Source organism: Melozone crissalis, unplaced genomic scaffold, assembly GCF_028551555.1.
Source record: "Melozone crissalis strain CALT ecotype California unplaced genomic scaffold, PUWL_Pcris_2 ptg000019l_1, whole genome shotgun sequence".
Lineage (NCBI taxonomy): Eukaryota > Metazoa > Chordata > Aves > Passeriformes > Passerellidae > Melozone > Melozone crissalis.
Genome location: NW_026535797.1, coordinates 20,783,953 through 20,802,067, shown reverse-complemented (window position 1 = coordinate 20,802,067; position 18,115 = coordinate 20,783,953). Strand labels below are relative to the sequence as shown.

Sequence of the window (18,115 nt, the reverse complement as noted above, 5' to 3'; positions counted from 1 at the left end):
TCGTAAGTTCAGTGTTTGCAGTTTTATGTGGCAAACCCCAACAAATCACGGAAGGCTGGTTTTTTTTCTGCATCCACAGTACCTTTCTTCATGGCTTAACCGAATGTATGAAATTATACCCTTGGGCCTGGATTTTTCCTCCAACATGCAGAGAAGTGTGTTGTTATGGTTTTAAATTTTAAACTGTGCTTGTCAAGTGTTTTAAAGCAGGGAAGTCCCGGGAAGGCGAGGAGCGGATGTGTCCCATTCGAGCGGCAGCGAGGCTGTGGAATAATGGCAGTGCTGGGAAACTGGTGCAGAGCGGCGCTTCGCGCGTCAGCCCCGCGGGCACTGGCAGCACTGGAACACAGGAAATTTTAAACAACAGTATCGATGTAGACAAGCCCAGCACTGCTCATGTGGAAGGAATTAGTCCACAAGATTTTATCTTCTCTTTAGGTTTGCTGTTTTCTGTTCATGTCACACCTCCTCACTCTTCCCTAACTTGCAGGAGTGCCTTCTCTTGCAGGTGAGGCTCCCCTTCCCTGAGCTGTGTTTGACGAGGGTGTGAGAGACACTAGCAGAGCCTTGAAGAAGGGCGTGCAGCTGCATTGCCTGTATTGTGAAGAGCATTTAGAACACTTGGGATGGTGATTGCTGAAGGCAAAATGCTACTTCAGACCTTTTAAGATATAGTTGAGTGGAGACTGCACTGGTATAAAGAGGCCAGTATGGGTTGAACGAGCAATTACAGAAGAGCACTCCAATGCAGGTGAAGTGGGAAAGAATTATTTCCCAATTCCCTACACCTCCCATCCTCCCCCACCCTCTCTGGTGGGAATATGTTTACATAATTTGTAAGAAAACTGCTCTCAAATATCTGTAATTTTATATATATTCCCAGGAGTAAAAAAACCCTCAGAGATCTGTAATTTTCTGAATATTCCCATGGGGACAGTAGAATGTATGATATAAACCACCCTTGATCTTTGGCACATCATCTGTCTGTTCCTTCAGATGTTCTCAGTCCTTTCTTGCACTCAGAGGTTGCAGAAAGCAACTAAGCACCAGCCCTGAAGGCACCAATGTCCTGAAAACCTTCATTCTGGGCCTCTACCTGTGCCCTTGTTTTCCCAGCAGTCCAGGGAGTTCCTCCAACTCAGGCCTCAGCCTTCAGTCCCAGTCTGTCTTGTTCAGTCCTTTTGCTGTGAACTGAACGTTTGGGTGACTCTTAGACCTGTTCTGTCACTCTCCTTGCTTGGGATTGTCACCAACACACAGCTCTGCCCACCATGTTCAGATATGTGTGTGTGTGTGTGGCCCTTAAGCGCCCTGGGCTTTCCACTCTTTCTGTTGGGGCAGCCAGCCCTTGAGGTACCCTGAGACCGTAAGACATGGTGCCAGCTTAGTCATTTTAGGTGAGAAAAATTACCACAAGTGATGGAACAAAGGCACAAACTACCTGCAAGATCACTTTGTCTTTATGTAGCTGAAATAGTTGAAAAGATGAAAATGTTAGAGCAGAGGGTTAGAATGTGGTATTTCAGTGGCTTTTTTTTTTTTTTTTTTTTTTTTTTTTTTTTTTTTTTAGGCTGTTCCTGCCTAACACCAACCACCCACACTACTGATAAACAGCATGTGGCATGCAACAAAAATTCTGTTTTCTCTCTTCTCATTCTCCTCATATTTGCTGCAGGACCAACAGTAGTCTGTCCTACATATTTAAGGGTCTGGGTCCTTAAATCATATTTAAAAAATCTCCAGAAATGCTCAAAATGTGTACAAAACCTCCTTGATTTTAAAAAGATTGGCCCAGTGTTGTCAATTACTGTTATCTTACCTTCTGTTACAGCTTTGACTGTATGTTGTCCCGTTGTCTCTTTCCTTAAGCTTAAACCAGAAGATCTTTGTTCTGTCTTTCTGTGGCACATTTCATAAGATTTTTTATCACTCCATAGTGATATTATTTATGTGGCTTTTTCTGCAGATGAAACTGCTGCTGGTATGTCTTTTCCATTTTTGTTAGTGGACCAGAGCGTCTGTCCATCAAGATTCCAAGTCTTTCCTTTGTCAGCAATAGCTCTGTTTAAGAAAAAACTTCTGTAGAAGATGATTATATTACATTTATCCTAGGTGTTTACTGTAATGTTTTTCTTTGAAATGAACATGTTTCCTTTTCTTTCTGATTGCTGTTTGTTGTTCTAATTTAAATATTCTACTTACAAATATCAATATTTTATAATTTTCTTAACATCAGTGTAATGCTACAGTAAATACTACAGGATAATTGTGTATGATGTGTAACTATATTATCTCAAATTACGCACATTTTTTGCCCTGAGTAGCATTATATATTCCCTTGTTCTTTTATTAGGAAACTAAATTAATAGTTTTTAATCTGACCAGCCTCTCCTCTTGACTGTTGAGGATTTTTTCATGTGCTTCTTAAATGCAATTTTAGAAAACAAAAAAACAAAACCCCAGCAACAGCAAAAAAAACCCAAACCAAACAGACTTCAGATGATTGTCTTTGTTTTCATCAATTAATAATTTCAATCCATTACTTCAATGTTTTTCTGTTGTTTTAGGATCAACTGGTGAGAACTGAACAGTGTTTCACAGTGGAATGCACATGTTAGTTCTTGTACTACTCATCTCTTAGTTTCTTATGCATCTTAATATAACTTAATGTGTATTTTTATTGTCATTTTTTATCGAGCACACAGTGGACCTTCATTAAGGTGTCTGGTTTTTCCTCTTTTTTTGAGCTAGTAATTTATGACCCTGTTCAACAAGAAGTATGAGTGGTTATAATTTTCACTGTTTAGTACTTTGCTTAAATATAATGTGTCCTCATGTTTCCTCTACATAATTAAATTCTTCTGAGAGAAATACATGTACATGTGAAGTTACTGTTTGGATTGCAGTCTGTTTGTTTGTATTGCCAAAGTGCATAGAGTCCTGCACAGGTCAGGTGCTAGCTGTTTTGGATGCTGCATGAATATAGCACAAAAGCCCAAGTCCTTCATTTGAACTCATTTGTAAGCTGCAGAAGTCAGATTCATTAATCAAAAACTCATTGCACTACCATTTCTGTATGTTTAGAGTACAGCATTTGTGACTTCAAATCTTTGAAATAGTTTTCTACTGTTCTGTTTGATTAGTTCAAATAGTTGTATTTTCTGTCATCAGTATTATGATTTTATCTTTAGCTTGTTTTATATCAGTTACCTGCCATTCTTTCTGAATTTCTGTTCTGTATTTTGTACCATGATTTGTATGATAGGAAAGTTGTTTCCATATAATTAGATTCTGTTTTTCTCCTAATAGAAAATGTTTTTATTAGACTCTCTGTAATCCTCTGCATATGACAAATCTTTTCCTACCTCATTAGTGTGATGTATTCTGGTTTGTAGCCCACTGTGATTGCAGCCTGTTGACTTCTGTCATTCTATTGCATTTCAGTTCTGCTTGTTAGATCGTTCTCTTCTTGCATGGCAGAGTAATTTTCTCTCTCTTTTATATCATTCTTCATCCTACATCAGCCTCTTGAGCCCCAGATGTTACTGGTCTAAAAATGGGATAGAAATTAACCCTGAACTCAGAAGACCCCAAACACTCACTTTTACCATTTTTGCAGTCTACCGTGTATGAATGCATCTTCTGTCTCTCACAGGGAGAACATTTTTAAAGGGGCCAGGGCTGTTTCACAGACTCTGATTTCTGTGTCCCTCAGCTGTGAGAGATACCTGGAGTAATGATGGGCTGCACAGATAAACCAGTTATCAGGATTCTCCAGCTGTGTTTCCCTCACCTATTCCTTTGCCCCCTGTCTTGTGGGCACTATTCAGTGCTGTTGTGTCCATAGGCAGCCTGTACTAGTAGCTGTCTGCTACATACTCAGGGCTTATCATCCACTTGTTAGCAATTGCATGTTATTTCATCTCACAGCTGCAAAATCTGTCCTCATGGTCAGAGCCCCAGACAGACCTTGCTTTCTCACATTGCCTTGGTTATAGAGCTGCCCTGTGTCACAGAGGGCACTGCTCAATGGGGGAAAGGACGATCTGCTGGCAGAAGATGCTTGGAAGCAAAATAGTGGACAGGGTCCTTCCCTAGAGAGTGCAGTCTGCATTTTCTATTTCTACCAGCATTCTAAGTCAGAATTAATGTGCTGTGTGCTGGGGCATTTTCTGATGTTTCCTGTAGCAGGAAGGTTTGGGATGGCTCCAGTGCTTGCAGCAGCAAGGTGAGTGATGATGTATGTGGGGACCTGACTCTGCAGGCATTGGGCGCCATAGGCCTCGTTTATCAGCACAGCAGTAAGCCCAGGGTCTGCACTGGCCTCTTTGGTTTGTCTGCCTCGGGGAGCATCCTTAAGCTTTGCTGGGCTCAGGGGAAGTGTAGGTGATGAGACTTTTATTTTTTTATTTGTGCGGGGGATGGGGAAAGGGCTGGCTGTTTTGTAAGAACTTCACTGTGATGGATTAACTTTCCTCGTGAAGGATTGCACTTGGCACATCCAAAGGCGATTGCGGAGGGCCCAGCCCGAGCCGAGCCATGGAAGGCTCTGTGGGCCCGGAGCGGCGGGGGCTGCGCTCTCGTGGCTCGGCCTCCTCCGAGGCGGGCGGTGTCAGGCTCCGTGTGCCCTCACGTCCTGAGGGAAACAACCCTTTCCCTCCCTCCCCTTTCCCTCCCTCCTCCCGACAGCTCCACTAGGTCCCTAGTGAACCTCAGCGGGTAAAGACGAAATTCTGTTCATGAATAGTTTTACAGTCCCCTTTCTCCCGCCTACCCTGCTCTCTGTCCTGGGAATGTGCTGCCCACACAGTGACCAGAGAAGAATCCGGAGACATTTGCAAGATAATACCATCTCAAATGTTCCATTCTCACACTTTGTTCTAGAATTTTTCAAAACTGTTTAGTACGCGTTCCCTTTCAGTTTTCATGAATAAGCACACTTCTCCCAGACTAAGAATGGGAAAATGCATTTCCAAATGTGTGAAGCCATGTAACTGTAATGAATTGCTTTAATTATGTATATGTGGTTAGTTTCGGTTAGTTTCTGGAAGCCTGTTGTGCATTTCTGCCTGCAACAAGTAGCTTTTCCTGTTTGCTTGCTGCTGTTTATCAGACTGGCTATCCTCCCAAAGTAATCCTCATCCAAATTCTTCATTTAAGAAATGCTCACCCGAGAGCCTGTTTGATCTTCAAATGCTCAGTGTCACCTTGGTTGTTGCTCTGACAGCAGGAGGTAGAGTCTAGATTTCTTCATTAGAAATTTCGTGTCTTACGATGTTTTTAAGAAACATGTTTTTCATCTGGTTTATGAAGTTTTTAGAAAGATATAAAGTTACAGCTCAAGGGAGAGTGAATACAGTTTCAGACATCTAGTAAGCACAAGTAGAGGTCATTTATATCTTCTTCCTCAGCTCCTGAGATGATGGCTCCTGGGAACTTGAGCAGTGCTCTGGCATGCTTTTCTGTAGTTACTGATTTTCCTGGTAAGTGCCAAATTCTTGACTTTTTTTCCTTTCCTATAGTGTTTGGGAAGATTGGGGAAATGTGCTATCAAAGCGTTTTTGCTTCTTCATTTTTTGAATGACAATAGATACAGAAACATAATTATCTTATTTTTACTCCTGGCTAACGAATGTTTCTTACTCTTTTTCTCTTGTCCACTGTTGCCTGCATTAGACCTATTTGTTTTTGTTTCACTTGAAAATGAACAAGCTTTTTAACTCTTTCGCCTTTTGTAAGATAGTTTTGGAGTTACTAAACTGAAGATATTCCCTATGACAGTCAGTGACTTGAGGTGTTAGGAGGTATGAGAAAAGGTCTTATTTTGAAGATTTTCAACTTGAAGTTGAAAAGGAGGCAGCAAAGATTAAAAGGAAGCTTTTCTACTTTCTGTTAGGGGTTTTTCCCTATCTGGAGTGTGAAAAAGTTATTCAGTACTGTTGGAATTAAATGCAGAGAAGAAGTGACAATAAAAATTTTCTCTTCCTCTGTAAAGAAATGATGTTTCAGAAGGTTTGGAGTCAATTTTGAGAGCTAAAACAACCCTTCATATTATGGTGACCTGTCTGTTCCCATCATACCCCTCATCTTCTCTGAGGGACTCCTGCAGAGCAGCCACAGTGATCTGAAGTGTCTAGAAATATCCTTTGTGCAGCCCTGCCCACAGCTGGGAAACTGATAACATTCTTTTGTTCCTCTGCATGAAGCTATCTGTGTGTGCAAAAGGGAGATATTTGCTCTTCCTTCCTAAAGCTTTCTCTCTAGAAGTTGCTCTGCTCTCAGGATACTATGACCATATTAATGAATTCATCAATCACAATAATCTGATTAAATTGATGGGGAAGAGGGAGCCAGCAGATGAAACAAACAGATTATTTTAAGATATATGAGATACCCAATTAGTAACTGACTCAGCATTTAAGTGAAAGTGTTGCTCAAGAGATTTCCTGGTAACCAATGTAATAAATTACCCTTTATGGCTTTTGTCTTTGAGAAAGGCTCGTGCACTGTTATTAGGAACCTGTAAGTAAAGCAGTAACAAAGTGTTGCACGTCAGAAATATCAGCTATATATTACTTTAAAAAAAGTGTGGGTTTGTGTCTGTGCATTTTACTTAGAAATAGCCTAGGCTGTGGGCAGTATCACAGACAGATTAATATGGATTTTAAGCCTTGTACAGGTACTTCAGCCATGACCTGCTGAATGTGTGTTCAGGCACACAGGAAGCTGAGACTTGAGTAGGAGGGGAGTTGCTTTGTGTCACTGAGGTTTCAGGGGCAATCCCCTGGAGTACAGAGATAATGGGAGGGAAGCTCTCTGTCAGGGAGCATATGTTTTTGTGGCGATTACACTGTGTATAGATTAGGACTTCTGGGAGGGAGGGAATGGGAAGATGTGCTTGGAACACAGGACCATCTGCCGGTACCTTGGCATAGTCATTTCATTAATGGGAGGCTTTATTAGCTTGGGTCCTGCAGAGATAGACAAGAAAGGCAGTGAAAGAGATCGAAAACTGTCATCCAGCTGCCATTGAAAATGGGAAAAGATGGCTCAGATAAACTCTAAAATCTGATTTTATCAGAACTACTTGTGCTTTTCTAGGTAAGAAGGTATTAATCTTCTTGCAGAAAATTTTTTTCTAAATTTTGTGATGCAGTGTGGGATCTTCTTTGGTAGGGAAACTATTAAAACTGAGGGTAAGCTGGAATAGGAGAGAAGGTGCTAGGAAGACAAAGGAAGGAACGGTGATTTTTAGCAGGAAGTTATTTTTTTCATCAAAATCTGCCTTTTGCCTTTGGTAAACACTTGAGGTGACCTATATTGAATGTTGGCTATTTAATGTTTGTGGTGATATACAATGGCACCTGGAAGATAAAACTCTGAGAGCATCACAGTCTCAGCCCTGGCCTAGGCCAGGAACCTCAGAGAACATGGCCTGTGTTCCATGGGAGGAGAAAATTAGGGGAATGCTCTGGTTGGACACAAAATAGTGCTCCAGGGGCAAAAAGGCAATGGTTAGAGCCTGTGAACTCTGTTCCTGTGTCCTCACGTGCCCAGTTCTGCTGCTGACATGGTAAGTATCCAAGCTCGTGTTCTCTTCCTCAGTTTTGCTGTACTGTAGATCAGAAAAACTACACTTAGCCTGTTTTAGGGAGAGCTCTGCTATTCCATTGACAGAAGGCCTAAATGCTGTTGTATTTGAACAGTTCTGTTTTTCTTTTGACAGTTGAGTCAGACTTGAGTCTGGGTGAGGGTGAGATGGCAGAGCCTTTGCCTGGTGAAAATGGTGGTTGGAAATACAAAGTGGTTTAAGTGTTGGCAGTTGAGAAGTTATTTGTCTTTTGGCTATACAATTCAGGTTAGACTGGTAGTTAAGATGAAGAGAAGGAATGAGAAAAGAACTGTTTCCCATGAAAAGCCTTATAATCTGCAGGTGCCTTAGTTCATGGGAGCGGGGGTGTGTTCAGGACAGTGAGGGTTATGCAGTTCACCAGCAAGATGGTTTGTTATCTAAGGCTGGACAAGTTTCTGTTTGCACCGCTAAGATGGTAAAGGCAGTTTCCCCTTAAGTTTTTGCTGATTTATGAGGTAACTCAGATGGAGCATTGTCTCTGACTTTGTCTGGTGTAAATCTAGGGAAACAAAAGGAACATGCATTTTCAAAAAAAAAGAGTAGAAAAATATAGCTTAGGAGTGTCAAAACACCTAAGCAGAGTGATGCTTTACTGAAAGGGGGTTGGTTAGTCATCCACTTAGCAAATTCTCTTTTTGTATTGAGGATGGAAGAAGATTAGTGAGATGAAAATCTATGTTATTACAAAGATAAGAATGGGTTATGGCTGGGTCCCAAAGGAGAAGGAATTTTTTAATATTATTAAAAAAACCCAACCCTTTGCTGTGATTCATGTGTAATGCTTAGACAATTACATGCAAAAAAATTACAACAGTAGTGTACAGCATGGTGTTTATATCTGTAAATCTATGTACAAATACTGGCATAACACAGATTTAGATCCTGACCCAGTGCTTGTTCAATTCAGTGAAAATGCTTCTGATGGTTCTGACAAGCATTTGATCAGATTCTCACACTGGAATGTGTTCTGAAACTCAAACCACATCTTCTGCTTTAGAATATTTTTTTCCAACTGCCTTAAAATGGAGCAGAGTTGATTCAAAGTCTTAAAAAAATATTTGCCCTGCACATGGGACCTTTCTGTGTTTTTTTCTACTGAAACACTGATAGTATGCAGTGATAATACTCACTTGCATGATTTTTGCATAGAGTCAGAACCATAAAACAGCAGAATATGCTGACTTAGAGGGGACCCATCAGGATCAACAAGTCCAACTCCTGTCTCTGTGCAGGACACCCCAAGAGTCCCACCATGTGCCTGAGTGCATTGTCCAAACTGACAGTTCATGTACTTTCTCTCTCAAGTAGTGGGAGAATGTTGTTGGCCCCACAAGGGCATGGTAGGTCAAGGTTTTGGCTCAGTCTACAAGTCTAAAAGGCTTTTCACTTAGTGAAGCCATAAAGAAACCTCCAGCTGGCTGGATGCCCCTCTTAAAAACACAAGTGTGGCCTTATTCCGAAATGATGCTCAGGGAAAGTTGTGCATGCCTCAGTGTCTTGGGATGAGAGGAGTGGGAGGGGGGCCTTTGCTGAGATTCCAGTGAAGCCAGGAAAGTCAGATGTTTGCATGGAAACGCAGGGAATTTAATCTGATTGACTCAGAATTACTGTGAAAGGATAGAGTAAGAGAGGGGAAGAGAAAGAAGGATGGCAGCAGAGAGCTTTTAACTTGAGATATGAAAGGAAATTAAGAAGGTGAGCAGGAATTTTTATTTCATTGCAAGCACAAAGCTCCTTTAGCTGTTAATGTGAGCTATAAAATTGTGGAGCTTCACGCAGTGTTTCCCTTCCAGCAGAAGAGCCCAGAGCTGGGTGCTGCCTGCACTGGGAGTGTTATGTACAGCTTTACTTTAGTGCCTTTCTGGGTCAGTGGCTCTCAAACAATGCCACACAGAGCTGCTTTAGTTGTGTTTCCATGAGTCAGTCTGTCAGTACTGACACTTCTCCCTGATCATAACCCAGTGTCCTAGAGAATCTGCAGACTTTTCTGACTGCTAATCTCAAAGCATTTGTGATGTTTCTTGAACTCAGGTTGGTTGATCATATGGACCTTTTTTCAGATGCCATTCTTCCTTTACAATTCAACCACAGTCAGATTGTTGACTTCATAAAATGAAGTAAAATTAGGCAGCCAAGTCCTTGTACCTTTAGCATCGAAAGAATTGATAATGCTGTCCTCAGATTGTTCTGGCACTGCTCTCTCAGTATCCATAATCTGTATTATTGTCTCATGATTACTGATTTATGCAAAGATTTTTTTTCCCAGGCATAATGTACAAGGATCAAGCAAGTGCATAATTTGTAGTCTTTCAAAATAGGTTTGTGCCACAAATTGTTTTACCTCTGCATGCCAGAAAACATAAAGGAAGCAGAATGATAGAGTAAAATAGTGTATTTAACTATACTTCCCAAACAAGCATATATGGTAGTGGAGACTTTTCTGGGTGTATCAGGTATCTGTTTCCATATGTGGGAAGGTTTGGTGACAGTTTGAGCACTTATACAGTCAAGCTCAGTGACAATTGGGAGCCCCGAGGGAGGAGGGAACAGTCTGTTCAACATTTGTGTATTCCTCATCAACTGACTGCACCTGCAATCTTAATCATCAGCAGTCAGGTATTTGGGCATTTTGGAGAGTAGCAGCAGTGAGCAGCAGAGCTTGAGAAGCCTCTGTGGAAAGAGAAAGAAGGCTATCATTCCTGAAGTGTGAGGAAAATCCTGAAGATATGTCTGTTTCTGAGCATTGCTGAATTTGGAGCTGAGCACTAAGCAAGCAAGTAATAAGTAATTGGGTAGGAAGTTTTAATTTCTTCTTTCCCTTCACTCCCCTAAAAGCATGATTTTTTTTAAACCTGTTTTCTCTCATGTATGGAAATAAAACAGGTGTGGATATAGGCAATCTGCAACAAGTCTTGCCCAATTTGGCTTCAAGATGTTATATTTATTCTTCCAGATTTGGATTTCATTCAGCTCTGTGTGTGTGTATCCAGGAAAACTATCTGTAATTTTTTACTTGGTTTATTGGATTGAGTATTTATTTTTACTGTACATTCTTTTCTGTACAGCCAACTGTGATATTGCCACCTTTTGGGCATCTTGGAGGCTACTGCTATGAACTTCAAAGTGCATATGAAGAAGTTGCTTAAACAGCAGATTTACACTGAATTATGGGCAAAACTCCATTTTCTTTATTGCAGTGTGTCTTTACCATCATATAAAATGTGTTTTCTATGTTATATTTATGTATAGGTTTTTGGCTTAATTGGTTTCCTCCTTTATAAAAATGAACAATGTTAATTCTAGTTTGAGTTCATTCCTTAGTGGGGGTGAGTTGTAATTTAGAATTGCAGATTCATGTCATTATAGGCTCATGGGTGAGGTGAAGCAAGGAGCTGTTTATACTTCTTTTCCCAACAGCATCTGAGATAATGGAGGAATGTGCTCTGCAATGTAGAGTGCATGTCATTTGTGTTAAAAGACAGAGATAAAAGTAGGCATAAGGAACCTGAAGAGGCAATACTGTCCGGATCAAATACTGACAGTGATAAAGGAAAAACATAAAGTTGACAGACTTCTGGCTTAGTTTTCTTTATTTAATAGAAGAATAAAATGTGAGAAGCAAATTCTCCATGGTAGCTGTTCGCTGATTCACTGGGGGTCACCATTTAGGTACAAAACCTTTATGTAGCTTTTGGTTGACATTAAGTTCATTCCTGTGGGATTTGGGCAGCTAGGTGTTTTCAGGCTATCTGGAAACATAACACATGATTGTCTTTCATGAATCTGGTTATTTGTTTGCTGCTTTTTTTTTAATGCTATTTTTCTTAAGGTAGCAATGACTTTGTGACAGGTACAGAGGGATAAGGCATTGATTTGACTGTGTGAGCCATGGTTTACTAGGACCAGGAAAAGACAAGTACCAAACTAGGTGTCTAGTCCTTTTGGGTGCTCTTAATTTGGAATGCTTTGAGGAGGATTAGTTTAAACAAGCCATTAGCAGAATTGTTTAAATTATCTGAATGGGGTGAAAGGTTTAAATACAGTGCTGTACTACTTTAACCCAGTAATTCAGAGAATACTCAATGCTATCATCTTAATTACAACATTGCTGCCAGGAGGCAGTGGCTCTGTGGCAGGATGGAAACTGACAGTCATTCAAGATTTATCTATCTAATACATAAATCATAGTTGTTCCTTCTTCAAGACTCTTCTTTGCTCATTAAAGAACAGTCACAAAGGGTGGGAGTGGAGAGGAAGAGGGAAGAGTAGCAATGGAGATTAATCAGCTGAGAAGGCTTCATCACTCCTACCACCCGATGAGAGCAAAAACAAATGAGAACCAGGAGAGATCTTTTTGTAATATTGTAGTCATTCCCCCTTTCTTTACAAATTTCTTCTCACAAAGGTGACATGATTTCAGCTGCTAGGCTGTAGCACTGGGAAGAAGGCTACAGATAGCTTTTTCCCCATTGGCCTTGGTTGCAGTTGGTTTGCTTTTTTGCTTGTCTGGTGGCCTACAGCTAAGCTGATAGCAGGAGAGAAAAGGGCAGAGGCAAAGACAGCGTCACTCTGAACACTTCCCTGCTTGTATTGGCCTTTCTGAAAGTCAGCCTGCTGAAGCAGTCAGGGCCATGGGCATTTCAGAGCAGCATGGTTGCAAGCAAGCACAGCCATGCTGGTGGCAGACAGGGCCTGGGCCAGCTGCCCTTTGTGCCATGAATCGGCTCCTGGGGAGGAATCCTTTCCTTTGTGCACAGGCAAGGCGATGCCCCGGAAGGACATGCAAGATCTGAACTAGGGCATTGGATGAATGATGGACTGTACTAAGCCATTTGCTTAACATTATCAAAGTGATCATAAAGCCTTGGAATATTCTGAGTTGGAAGGGACCCACAAGTGTAATTAAAGTCCAGCTTCTGGCCCTGCACAGGAGAGCCCCAAGAATCACATCATAGGGCCTGAGAATGTTAGCCAGACACTTCTTGAAATCTGGCAGGGCTGAGTGCTGTGACCTTGATGGTTCTCCGTTATCAGGTGGTTCTGCCTTTTTCTTCTGCTGTGAAAAATTTGCTGGTGTATTACATTGAAGACAGCCCTCATACAGGAGGGAGAGGAGGAATTTAAGGGATCAGATCTAGAACTTTGAAAATTAGACTGCTTTCTCTTGTGAAAATTTCAAGTTCACTTGAGAGCTTCAGTGTGTCTCAGAAAACATTTCCCTTCCTAAACCAATTCTGCTGGATGTATGTGAATGAGTATTAAAGGAACTATAATGGAATCACAGAATGGAAGCCTCAAAGTTCATCTCATTCCAACCCCTCTGCCATGGACAGGGACACCTTCCACTAGACCAGGTTGCTCAGGGCCCATCCAACCTGGCCTTGAACACTTCCAAGGATGGGACATCCCCAGCTTCTCTGAGCAACCTGTTCCAGTGTCTCACCACTCTCACAGTAAAGAATTTCCTCCTACTATCTGTTTGAAGCCATTCCCCCATGTCTTGTCACTACATTCCCTTGTAAGTAGTCTGTCTCCATGTTTCTTATAGACTTCCTTCAGGTACTGGAAGGCCACAGTTAAGTCACCCCAAAGTCTTTTTTCCAGGCTGAACAGTCCCAGTTCTCTTAGTTTTTGCTCACAGCAAAGTGCTCCATCCCTCTAATCATCTTGGTGGTCCCCCACCTTTTGGACTTGCTCCAACAGGTTGATGTCCTTCCTGTACTGGGTATTCCAGAGCTGGATGCAGTATTTCAGGTGTAGTCTCAAATAAATATGTTACGGTAGATGTATTCATGTGTTTTGTTGTCCGGTGTCCTTAATTAACTATTTCAAGTATATCCTTGCTGCCTAGTTTCCATTTCTTTCACTTGTTTGGAGATTTTGGCAGTGAATGCAGTTTTCTGCATGGTCCTTTTTCTTGAGGAATTGCAGTTTCTGACAGTAATATTTTCTGATAATTATTCCTTGGTTTCACTCATTCCCAGATAGCTTTGTCTTTCCTCTTCTCCTTCTCTATGTATATTTTCCTTTTTTCCAGTTTGATTGCTGCAGTCCATCTATACTCTACTTCCTATAACCACTAGAAAGCCAGCCCTGTCTTTGCTCATCTTTTTGCAGCTTTGAACTGTAAAACTGCACAATTCTAATAAAGTATTTGTTGAAGGAATACAGAGCTTAAGTTGCTGTAGTTTCTATTCTGAATTCTATTTTTTTGCGGAAATTAACTAAAATTTCCACCATTTTGTAAGTAGGGCTTTCTATTCTGTGTCCTACTCACTATTTCTAGATTTCTTTCTCTTCTCATATTCCTGTAAATATTTGCATGTTTTGACTATATCAAGCTATATTCTCTTTTCCCCATGTATGCTTTATCATTATGTATTTTTGCTGTATTTTGGGCTTTTAAAATGATTAATATTTTTAACCTAAGGACAGTCGGTGTTTATTTGGTGTAATTACTACAGAGACATACAGGGTAGAACTGTTGTCTGTTTAGTGTGACTTGGATTGTTTGCCCAGACTGAGGATAAGATCTTCATGAGAAAATAGTTCTGCCTGGTTGGGCTCCTATGTGAATACTATTATTCTGACTAAGAGGACCCTGTTATATTTGATAGGTGTAAATATTAAGGTTTTTATGCTTAAAAAAACCAAGTACCCTTCTCATTTTCCTGAAAGCTGTTTTATCTCGTAATGGTGAAGGGGGACCACACACGTGCTCTCATATGTGTCATGGGATTTCCAGGCAGCATCTGTTATACTGAGATTTGGCCTTTATTCTGGAGTAAAAAAGTAAAGTGAAACTTCCAGTGTGACTGGTGTTTGAAGAAATAAAGCTGTCAGGAATACAAATGTCACTGCTTATTGAGTCTCTGTATGGTGCACACCCTGACTAACAGGAGTTCCTGCAGGAGCCTGCCTGGCTGGCACACAAGCTCCTGAGCTTTCCCACTCCACTGTTATGACTGGTAAATTTGCAAGTAAATACAAACATGGGAAAAGATATGATGCTTCTAGAGTTAATGACATCCTCCCAAAATCACTTAATTGTGTGCTAGGCAGAGTTTCGTTTCCATTAGTAAATGCTTTGATGCCTGGAGATGAAATGTGGAGTTGCCTCTTCTGTTCAGCATTTGGGAGCTGGTATTAAGCAGCTGTTGATAATGGTGTAATGTACACTTTGTGCTGAGGGCTTTGCAAACATACAGATCTGTTTGCTTCTCAGGGATGACATAGGCACAAGAGTATGTATGGAGGAGGGAAATGGGAAATCATTAGGTAAGTTTTTTGCCACCTCACTTGGCTTTCTGTGGAAATGACAACCGTGTCATCCCTTTCAGAATGACTTCATGCTCCTTTAATTGAGGTTCTGTAAAATAAATCTTGTAGCAAAATCAGATTTGGCCAAGTCCAGTCTATTTTACTGATAGATTTTTCTGTCTGGTTGATAATATTGCTCTGTTCTTTGTGTTTAACCACTTATCAAGTATTGCATTCAGTTTAAATTCCCTGTTACGCCATTCAGCTGGCATTAAATTCTGCCACCTTCTTACCAAGCTCTGTTGCATTTCTACTTGTATCTGTTTTGACATGCCTTAGTGGAGAATTGGCACAAAGAGCAGTTTCTTCACCTCCTTCCTATAACAATTTTCTGAGTTTCTGTAAGCAGGAGTAAGTTGAATTTTTAAAAGCTAAAGACAAAATTATTTGAAAGTTACGTTCCTCTCTGAGCGTCTCCCCTGTATTTGCTATCTGCTAATTCTTTTGGGTTTTTTCAAATTTTCTGTATCCTGGAAAGTAAAATCAGCTAGATCAGAGTGATACTGTATCCTGTTCCAAATCAGCATCTTGGTAAGAGTTTACACCAGAGAGTGCAAGATACTTTGCAGTGAAACAGAGAGCCAGCCCCTATGGGAAACTTCTATTAAATGCTAATAGCTGGGTGTTGGTGTATCTGCTTGTGTGGGTCTTACCTACTACCATGAGGGTAGAATTTTATAAATTCTGCTAGTAATTAACTTCCTAATTTGACTGGTTTTTTCAATTAATCTAATGGGATTGTACTGTGAAAAAAACGTTTCTTTAGTTGTCTATTCTTTTTACAGTGAAATCAAACATTCACATCTCCTGTAGTTTAGTTGTTTTGTGGTTTCATCTGGCTGTTCCAATGTTTACTCTGGTGTTTTGGGATCTGCGGAGGCCAGGCATGCAGGGCTTCTTATTCTGCTTCTCAAACTATTTAATGAAGGAAGACAAGAACGATAGATCAAAAGAAAAGAGAAAAATTGTGTCCTGCAGAAGGATAGGTGGTTTTTTTACTAAACTAATCTTTATCCAACCAGGAAAGAGGAGAAACTTTTGCTCTTGTAATTATGTGAGGAAGGCAGAGAGCTGGGTGTGCTTCATTATATTTACAGGCAGGGCAAGTGTGGTTCTTGTTCAGTAATTGGCTGTAGAGGTATTAAAGATTATTGGAAACTCAAAGGTCAGAACTTTTGCTGAGTCAGGGTCTGTGTGAACTGGAAGGCTACAGAGGTACCTGATGTGAAAGATCTGACTTCAGAGGCTGTCCAACAGGTATAGTAAAATTAGAGCAGTCTAGTCTGTGCCCCTCCCTGGGGGTGTTGGTGACTCGTGAGACGCCCTCCTGGCCAGCTGCTCCGTGTGCCTGTCTCAGTGTGTGTGTGTACACAGACACATTTCCTGAGCTTCAGCTGAGCTTCACAGAGTACTGCCATCCCTGTGATCGCCAGCCAGGCAGAGGTGTGGAGGAGGGTGTGACTCCCTCCTTGGGGGAGCTTGTTTTTATTTCACAGTATACCTAATTTTGAAGGCTTTGGGAATAGGCTACACAGACTTTGTCACACCATTGAAGTTTTACTGAACTGATTTAGCTGTGGCTAAGACAAAAGAAGGTAACATGTTATAGTTTGCTTTGTTGGTTGTTTCAAAGACGACAATATTAATGAACACGTGTGAGAAATCCCTTTCAGATTGTGCTGGCATTTCCAGTTCTCTCAGCTCATACTGAATTTGCTTGTTCTGTGAACTTTCTTTTTCCTTTGTGATCCTAAATCCAGGATCCTGGTTTGTTGACTGGGGGATTTTTCCCCCCTGCATTTTTCACTTCTCACCTTGCCCCACTCTTTCTCACTCATGCACAGTTGAGCTTGCTGCAGTGCAGCCCTGTGTCATTGTCTAGTCATTGCCAACATGGCTGTTGTCAGGGCCTCCATCTGTCCTCATGTCCTGTTTAGTGTAATGTAATCATTACCTTGCTTGTGGAGAGCCAAGGTGCTCCTGCTAAGTAAATGTTTACCAACACTGCTGAAGGCTAACTTAGGGAAGAGAGAGAGGGAAAGATTGTTTTAAATGTTGTTTTCTTTATTTTTTTTAAACAGAACCTTGTTTTAAATTTTGTCTTGTCTATTTATTTTTTTTAAAACAGAACCTTGTTCCTGAGTGAAGCAACAGATGAGTGTTTTCCTTCACCAGACTGTGATCAAAGGTAAGTGCACAATCTTTTGCATTTTTATGCACTGACATATTCAGATTTGGTGAGGGGAAGGCCTCAAGTCCTCCTGAGCAGTCTCATGTCAGAAAAGAGACGTGGATTTAGGAGGAGGCTAGACTATTTTGCTGCAGTGTGAAGGTGCACTCTCTTTCATCCCTCTATAAAGAGTTGCAGGGAAACAATTTCATGTCTCTGGTCTTCAGTTGTACTGTTGTCAGCACAAAGTGGCAGATGAGTTAACTTAGATCGGGACGGAATTTCTGATGCAGTTGTGGGACTGTAATACTGTGATAGGACTGGGTTGCTTACTGCAAAATATTACTTTATTTAGATGGTGTTATTACTTCCATACCTTCTGGGCAAAATTTGGGGCAATGTCAGTCGTTATCCATTAACTCTGCCTTTGAAAAGAAATGGGAAGGATGTGGGCTAAAAAGCTTTTAAAGTTTCAGATTTTGCGTTTCACAGAGTCTCTGACCCGTGCATAACAGCTGTAAGATCCCTTTGGGAATAACTATTTATGTTCCTCCCAGCATACTGGAACTGCATTCATGACTTAAACCCACAGGAAATATCATAAATGTAATTAAAAATTAAAAATAGAAATACTGGATTGGTCAAAATTCTGTGCTGAAGGAAAGGAGTCCTACTTTCTTTCTCCCCTCATTTCTGTCTGGATGAATAGTGAGGGAAGGTTATTCTTGTGGAGTTTATTTAGTATATATGTTTGAATACTGCACTCTAATGTAGCAAAAAAGCACTGTTCTGCCAGGTTTTCTGACGGAAAACTTGCAGAGATTCAGCCTCCTGTAATATTTATGATTTTCAGGTGCTAATATACTTTAAAAAGTGTTAATCCTGTCTTAGGAGTGGACAATCAGTGCAGTAGAAAGACTGATGATGTGGTCCAGTGAAAGGTTCTCAGATTGTTTTCTTGGAAAGAACAGGGATGATTTAGTTCTGTATGT

General features: G+C 40.8%; 1 protein-coding gene across 4 annotated transcripts in view; it reads left to right on the top strand.

Annotated features, from left to right (window-relative positions):
* The window catches only part of NDST2 (N-deacetylase and N-sulfotransferase 2), a 126,259-nt gene that overhangs the window by 58,599 nt on the left and 49,545 nt on the right, over positions 1–18,115 (top strand). For 3 of the 4 annotated variants that reach the window (XM_054277412.1, XM_054277410.1, XM_054277413.1), the window contains one exon: positions 17,082–17,141. The gene's annotated coding sequence lies outside the window, so the exon portion shown is untranslated. Of the gene's footprint in view, positions 1–5,411; positions 5,484–17,081; positions 17,142–18,115 lie in introns of all 4 variants that reach the window. The other variant, XM_054277411.1, reaches the window with a different exon arrangement.